Source organism: Macaca nemestrina, chromosome 5, assembly GCF_043159975.1.
Source record: "Macaca nemestrina isolate mMacNem1 chromosome 5, mMacNem.hap1, whole genome shotgun sequence".
NCBI lineage: Eukaryota > Metazoa > Chordata > Mammalia > Primates > Cercopithecidae > Macaca > Macaca nemestrina.
The window spans coordinates 79,138,885-79,147,025 of record NC_092129.1 but is presented as its reverse complement, the minus strand read 5'-3'; positions in this window follow the sequence as shown (position 1 = coordinate 79,147,025).

Sequence of the window (8,141 nt, the reverse complement as noted above, 5' to 3'; positions counted from 1 at the left end):
AAAAGTTTTTTGACCCCTAGTTTAGGGTAATCAGTAAGGGTTTAATTTTCAGGTGAAAGTAAACATACCTGTTTTATCAATGAAGAGAATAAAACCAATTCTAATTCTCAAAGTGTCCTAAAATGGATGAAGGCTTACCAGAGTGGTGTGGTGGGGTAGACACACACATCATGTACATCATCTAAGAAAGGACCTATGGATGAATAGGCCAGGCTATAGATTCCCAGGAGCTGTTTGCTGGCACTTGGAGAGGTTACCTCCAATAAGAGACTTGTTAGATTATGTCACATCAAAAAGACTGGCTGGCCCAGGCACAGTGGCTCACACCTGTAATCCCAACACTTTGGGAAGCTGAGGCTTGAGGTCAGGGATTTGAGACCAGCCTGGCCAACACGGTGAAACCCCATCTCTACTAAAAATACAAAAATTAGCTGGGCATGGTGGCAGGCACGTGTAATCCCAACTACTCAGGAGGCTAAGGCAGGAGAGAATCGCTCGAACCTGGGAGGCAGAGGTTGCAGTGAGCAGACATCGCGCCCCTGCACTCCAGCCGGGGCGACAAGAGCAAGACTCCATCTCAAAAAAAAGAAAAAAAGACCCTGTATCTGGGCTCTTATTTGTCCCCCAGGAATTCCTGAGAATCCTTAACTGGCAATGAAGAGAAACTTCTGTAGCCCAAAGCAGTGGGATGTTTGGGCTCATGTGTCTGGAACTGTGAACCAGCTTATTTATTTATTTATTTTTTTGAGACGGACTCTTGCTCTGTCACCAGGCTGGAGTGCAGTGGTGCGATCTCGGCTCACTGCAACCTCCGCCTCCCAGGTTCAAAGGATTCTCCTGCCTCAGCCTCCCGAGTAGCTGGGATTACTGGTGCCCACCACCATGCCCAGCTATTTTTTTTGTATTTTAAGTAGAGATGGGGTTTAACCATGTTGGTCAGGCTGATCTCGAACTCCTGACCTCATGATCCGCCCACCTCAGCCTCCCAAAGTGCTGGGATCGCAGGCGTGAGCCACCAAGCCCAGCATAACATCTTTCTTATACACACAAGCCTCACAGCCCGCTGCTTCTGCCTTTTGGTAGCTGCTACCTCCCAATCTATAGCTTGAAATTTCTGGAAGGGCACTGAAACTGAATGTGGCTTTCCAAATTTACTATTCCTCTCAAAGACACGCTGTGCTGGCCGTTTTTTTCTTTGTTTGTTTTTTGTAAAGTTTTTTGTTCAACATTATTGCTAACAGATTGGGTAAATATAATATCAAAAGTAGGATGGTCCTGAAGGCATGGATCCCGATAAACTTTTTATTTTTTTTTGAGGTTGAGTCTTGCTCTGTTGCCCCGGCTGGAATGCAATGGTACAATCTCGGCTTGCTGCACCCTCTGCCTCCTGGGTTCAAGCGATTCTCCTGCCTCAGCCCCCCGAGTAGCTGCAATTACAGATGTCTGCCACCACGCCTGGCTAATTTTTTTGTATTTTTAGTAGAGACGGGGTTTCGCCATGTTGGCCAGCCTGGTTTGAAACTCCTGACCTCAGGTGATCTACCCACTTCGGCCTCCCAAAGTGCTAGGATTATAGTCATGAGCCACCATGCCTGGCCAATGGGACTTTATTCTTAAAGTTGGTGAGACCTTCCCTAAGGCAGACAAGTGAAGTCCTAAAGACCACAGTCAAGGCCAGACCACAGGTGTCTAAAATGGAGAATTTCTGTTTAGAGGTCAAGTAAGGACTCGCTTCTGGAGTCTCATTCAGAGGAGTCACTATTAGACGCTTCTTCATAGAATGCATGGGGAATTTTTGTTAGGATTGTAGGAGAAATCCCTTAATTTTTTTTGTTTTGTTTTTTTGCTTTTTTGTTTTTGTAACCATTATTTTGCTTAAATCCTTTAATTCTTGATTCTAAGACAGACAAATGAAAGGTGAGGCCGAAATGATAGTGGCTAACTCTTTGGATGTAAGCAATGCAATCAGTATTAACTACCTGACGAGAAGGTACCCACCACCACGGCCTTCCTTACCTATGCTGAAGGATATGCCTCTTTATGCATGGAACTGTGCCTCGGTTAAGATTTCAGCTTGTCAAAACCAAGGAGGAGAGGCATGTCGAATACCCTGTGTCAGAAAGAGCACAAGCTACACCAGAAACACCAGGGCTCTTGAATTCCACTGTCAGTACTCACAGCACACTTAGCAACTATATATCAGTCTCTGGAGCAACAGGAGTCCGGAAACACTGCAGTCCTTGCAGGTGTGCCTCAGGCCAGAGCCCAGCCCGATTCCATCTGCATGGCCTCAGCTGTCTGCACTGTGAGGAGGAGCCAAGCTTCCCAGTCTGGTTCTATCTTTGCACATCTTGAAAATTGGCTTCAGGTAACAGATGTCAGGTTTTGTGCTGTTTACTACCAGAACCTTCTCTTCAAGCGCAAATGGGCTTTATTTATTTATTTATTTATTTATTTATTTATTGAGAGAAGTCTCGCTCTTGTCCCCCAGGCTTGAGTGCAATGGCTTGGTCTCGCCTCACTCTTACCTCCGCCTCTCAGGTTCAAATGATTCTCCTGCCTCTGCCTCCCAAGTAGCCAGGCTGGTCTCGAACTCCTGACCTCAGGTGATCCACCCGCCTCGGCCTCCCAAAGTGCTGGGATTACAGGCATGAGCTACCAGGCCCGGCCAACTTCTTAACTATCAACTCACGAGGCTGGGACTTGTTAGAATTATGGATCACTGCCCAGCAGATAGCTGGTCCTCCAAATGTATTTGATGAATGAATCAACTGCCTTAGAGGCAGAGATGTTCTTACTGCATTCCTTAGTCTATTTTCTGTGGCATTGAAAGATTTTCTGGTTTGGGGGGGATTGTTTTTTACTTTTTGTTTTTTAACACAGAGTTTCGATCTTGTTGCCCAGGCTGGAGTGCAATGGCACAATCTCAGCTCACTGCAACCTCCACCTCCCAGGTTCAAGCGATTCTCCTGCCTCAGCCTCCCAAGTAGCTGGGATTACAAGCACCTGCCACCATGCCCAGCTAGTTTTTTGTATTTTTAGTAGAGATGAGGTTTCACTATGTTGGCCAGGCTGGTCTAGAACTCCTGACCTCAGGTAATCCACCTGCCTCAGCCTCCCAAAGTGCTGGGATTACAGGCGTGAGCCCCTGCACCCGGCCAGTTTCCTGGGTTATACTCTCTCACTAGGGCGATCCAGAAGCCCAGAAATAGTGGACAGTCAGCAAAACCCCAAGTTAAATCACAGGAACCACTAGGCAGAGACACAGAGAAATGGATTTACTTGGCACAGCTACATAAGTGGCAGCACAGGAATGAAGAGCACAGACTTTGGAGTCAGCCTGGCCTCCGTTAGAAGCCCCAGCTCTGCCAGCTATTTGACCTTGGCCAAGATACTTAACTCTGGAAGCATCCATTTCCCCATTTGTAAAATGGATTTCTGTAAGGATTAAATGAAATGACATATATCAAGTTCCCAGCACATCCCTGACCCAATACAGATGCTCAAAAATGGGAGCTATTATTAGAAACAGAACTCTGATTTCATGACCTATGGTCACTTCTGAATCCACAGGAGTCACACTGTAGGAGCTCCTGGAAGGACAGGCTGTAGCATTACATGCTCTCAACCTCTATTACGGACACGGTTCACCATCAGGAATACGACTGTTTAGAAGAACAAATGAATTCTTTTTTTTTTTTTTTTTTTTTTTTTTTTTTTTGAGACGGAGTCTCGCTCTGTCGCCCAGGCTGGAGTGCAGTGGCACGATCTCAGCTCACTGCAAGCTCCGCCTCCCGGGTTCCCGCCATTCTCCTGCCTCAGCCTCCCGAGTAGCTGGGACCACAGGCGCCGCCACCTCGCCCGGCTAATTTTTTGTGTTTTTAGTAGAGACGGGGTTTCGCCGTGTTAGCCAGGATGGTCTCGATCTCCTGACCTTGTGATCCACCCATCTCGGCCTCCCAAAGTGCTGGGATTACAGGCGTGAGCCGCCGCGCCCGGCCACAAATGAATTCTTAATCCTTAAAATCAATAGACAGTCTTCCCTGTGAAGAAACGTTCTGTCAAGTGCTGTATATGGCCAGTGCCCATAAGCCCTGATGCTGAAGCATTAGTAAATCAGCCTCTTCCCACCTGCCTGAAAGCTAAGATTTAGTTTCCTAAACTAAAGATTTAGTTAAAGCAGCAGTCAGCTTTATTTGAATACAACAGGAAACCACATATTTCAGCTCAGATCTATCTAATACCTAGGAAAATGCTAACCTTTCAGTTTCTCTACCACACACAGCACATTTTGGGAAGATACATATAGTGTCTTGGTCCTCCCCTGTGGTTCCAAGACCAGCATCACCTGAGAACTTGTTAGAAATGCAAATTCTTGGGCACCACCCCAGACCTACTGTATCAGAATCTCTGCGGGTGGTTCGTGGCAATCTGTTTTAACTTGTTCCTTGGTGATTCTGATGCAGGTAAACTCTGAGACCCACTGCAGTAGTGGATGCAGACAGAATCCCACCTAAACCCCTTTACCAGAGCACCTACACCCTGGCTGCTGAGGGCTGGCTGCTAACCACCACCGCGGTGCCTCTGGAGCCTTGTCCCAGGCAAAGGGACAGGGACACTACCCTTTTCCCAGGGAAGACCTTGAACAATGACCCACCAGCCCCTTTGCCTCAACCAGAACTAATTCTGCCATACAATTCATGTTGCAGGGCTTCCTTGCGGAGGAGAATGTGGCTAGACTGCATCAGAGACCACAATCTTGGTTCTCGCCTTCCCCGGTTCTCTTCCTTTCCTGAGTCTCCTGAGAGCACGTCCTCAACTAATGGCCTGCCTAAGAATCTCAGTCTCAGTCTCTGCTCCTAGGGAACCAGATCCACAGCAGTTACTTTCACATTCTTTAAAATAAAAATTAAAAAAAGTTTACAATTGCTGTAATTATTTAGAATTAGCTTAATTCTATTATTTTATTTTATTTAGAGACAGAGTCTCGCTCTGTCACCCAGGCTGGAGTGCAGTGGCATGATCTCAGCTCACTGCAACCTCCGTCTCCTGGGTTCAAGCAATTCTCCTGACTCAGCCTCCTCAGTAGCTGGGATTACAGGTGCACGCCACCATACCCAGATAATTTTTTTGTGTTATTTTGTTTCAGTTTTTGAGACAAGGTCTTACTCGGTCGCCCAGGCTGGAGTGCAGCGGCGCCATTTCGGCTCACTGCAACCTCTGCCTCCCGGGTTCAAGTGATTCTCCTGCCTCAGCCTCCTGAGTAGCTAGGACTACAGGCACGCGCCACCACGCCCAGCTAATTTTTGTATTTTTAGTAGAGGTGGGGTTTCACCATGTTGGCCAAGCTGGTCTCCACTCTGACTCCTGACCTCAGGTGATCCACCCACCTAGGCCTCCTAAAGTGCTGGGATGACAGGCGTGAACCGCCGCGCCCACCCTATTTCTATTATTTACATTCATTAGCTCCCAAGGCTCTGTCATTGGAGCTTAATTCTAAAACCAGCCCTCCTGTATCTAAGATCAGACAAACTGGGGCTTAGAGGATGGGAGTGATAGACACCACGGCTGACTTGCAATTGTTTTAGGATCTGAGTCTTGTGCATTGTGACTTGGGTATGATGGAAATCAGAGGCCAACTTGGGCTCAAATCCGCCACCGCCATTTTCCAGTTGTGTGAACTTGAGCAAGAAATCAACTTCTCTCCTTACCACAAAACTGAGTTAATAACAGTGACCACAGCAATGAGTTTTTATGAGAAGCAAATGAGATAATGTAGACACCATTTGTGTCCCTAGCTTTCTCACCCCTTAACAAGGCCTAATTACGGTACTTACCTCACAAGGCTTTTGAAAGAGTAACACGTTGCCCACGTTCCGTTCTCAGCAGTGTCTGGCACATAAAATATACTCAGTGAATGTTGGTGCCATTCCAGTCAGAAGCAATGCCTGGGCCGGGCGCGGTGGCTCACGCCTGTAATCCCAGCACTTTGGGAGGCCGAGGCGGGCGGATCACAAGGTCAGGAGATCGAGACCACGGTGAAACCCCGTCTCTACTAAAAATACAAAAAATTAGCCAGGTGCGGTTGTGGGCGCCTGTAGTCCCAGCTACTCGGGAGGCTGAGGCAGGAGAATGGCGTGAACCCGGGAGGCGGAGCTTGCAGTGAGCTGAGATCCGGCCACTGCACTCCAGCCTGGGCAACACAGCGAGACTCCGTCTCAAAAAAAAAAAAAAAAAAAAAAAAAAAAAAAGAAGCAATGCCTGTTCTTTCCTTTCTCCACCACTGGCCAGATATTCCAATTTTTTTTTTTCTTTGAGATGGAGTCTCACTGTCACCCAGGCTGGAGTGCAGTGGTGTGATCTTGGCTCACTGCAACCTCCACCTCCCGGGTGCAAGCAGTTCTCCTGCCTCAGCCTCCTGAGTAGCTGGGACCACAGGCGCCCGCCACCACACTCAGCCAATTTTGGTATTTTTAGTAGAGATGGAGTTTCACCATGCTGGCCAGGATGGTCTCAAACCCCTGACCTCAAGTGATCCACCCGCCTCAGCCTCCCAAAGTGCTGGGATTACAGGCATGAGCCACCGCGCCGGCCCAGATATTCCAGATTTATCTGAAGGCTCCTTAGAATCCACTGCATTTCACCATTCCAGTGGTCATGATAATCTGGTGTCGAGTTCTTATTTCTGAGAACTAGATCTTACAAGTGCGCTCACTGACTGAAACACCGTGAACGTTCTTTTTGGAAGAAAACAAAGATACAGTCAGAGGAGTCTCAAATAATTTAGCTTTGCCTCACTTCTTGTTTAAACTAGCTAGTGGATTTAGCATTTGGAGGTTCAGGTCCAGCCCCCAACCAAGGCACACCTGCTGAGAAGGCTTACAGCACAGATGTGCTGGTTGTATAGATTTCAGGGTTATCAAATAAGCAAACACTCACTGTAGTGTTTCAATCATGAGCCACAAACTACTTTATATCTTGTGATCCCTGGGCCAAAGAGGTTTCTCTGACATCTTGAGACAGTATATATATATATGTGTGTGTGTGTGTGTATATATGTGTGTGTGTGTGTGTATATATATATATAATTTTTTTTTTTTTTTTCTTGAGACAAGTTTCTGTTGCCCAGGCTGGAGTGCAGTGGCATGATCTCAGCTCACTGCAACTTCACCTCCCGCATCCAAGCGATTCTCCCACCTCAGCCTCCTGAGTAGCTGAGATCACAGGCATGCGCCACCACATGTGGCTAATTTTTATAGTTTTAGTAGAGACAGCGTTTCACCATGTTGGCCTGGCTGGTCTCAAACTCCTGACCTCAGGTGATCCACCTGCCTTGGCCTCCCAAAGTGTTAGGATTACAGGTATTAGCCAACGCGCCTGGTCTAATTATTACTATAAAATATTAATGATTTATAATTAGCCAAAGAGAAGAGAAGGTAAGGGAAAACATACATCCTTTTTTACAAATAATACATGAGGCCAGGCACAGTGGCTCACACCTGTAATCTCAATACTTTTGGGGGCTGAGGTGGGAGGATTACTTGAGGCCAGTGGTTTGAAACCAGTCTGGGTAACATGGTGACGTCACATCTCTACCATAATAAAACCAGCCAGGCACGGTAGTGTGGGCCTGTAGTCTCAGCTACTTAGGAGGCTACGGCAGGAAAATCACTTGAGCCCAGGAAGTCAAGGCTGCAGTGAGCCACGACTATACCACTACACTCTAGCAGGGCTGGGGTGGGGGGGAACTAAAACCCATTGGATCCAAAGTTAAAAAAAAAAAAAAAAAAAAAGGAGGGGGGGTTAAATGAAAATGAAACTCTGTTGGCTTTGCAGGACTGGCCTGGCACCTGACCAGGAAAGGTTAAAAAAGGTCAAATGAGCCTCCCAGTGCATGGCCAGGAAGTGGTTTGTGGAGGAATGGTTTGGAGGATTTATCTGGCAATTTCTTATTCATTCAGCTGTGGCCAAACTGAAATCCTGTGAGCTGTACCACTGACACCTAGCGTATGGAAGCCCCAGAAGCTGAAATCCCCAGGAACATTCACGTTCTCCCCGGGAGGCGGGTGAGGAGGCCACGCAGAAAGACAAATAGACCAAGACATGTCAGAGAGACCAGTGCTCTAAGAAAATAACATGTT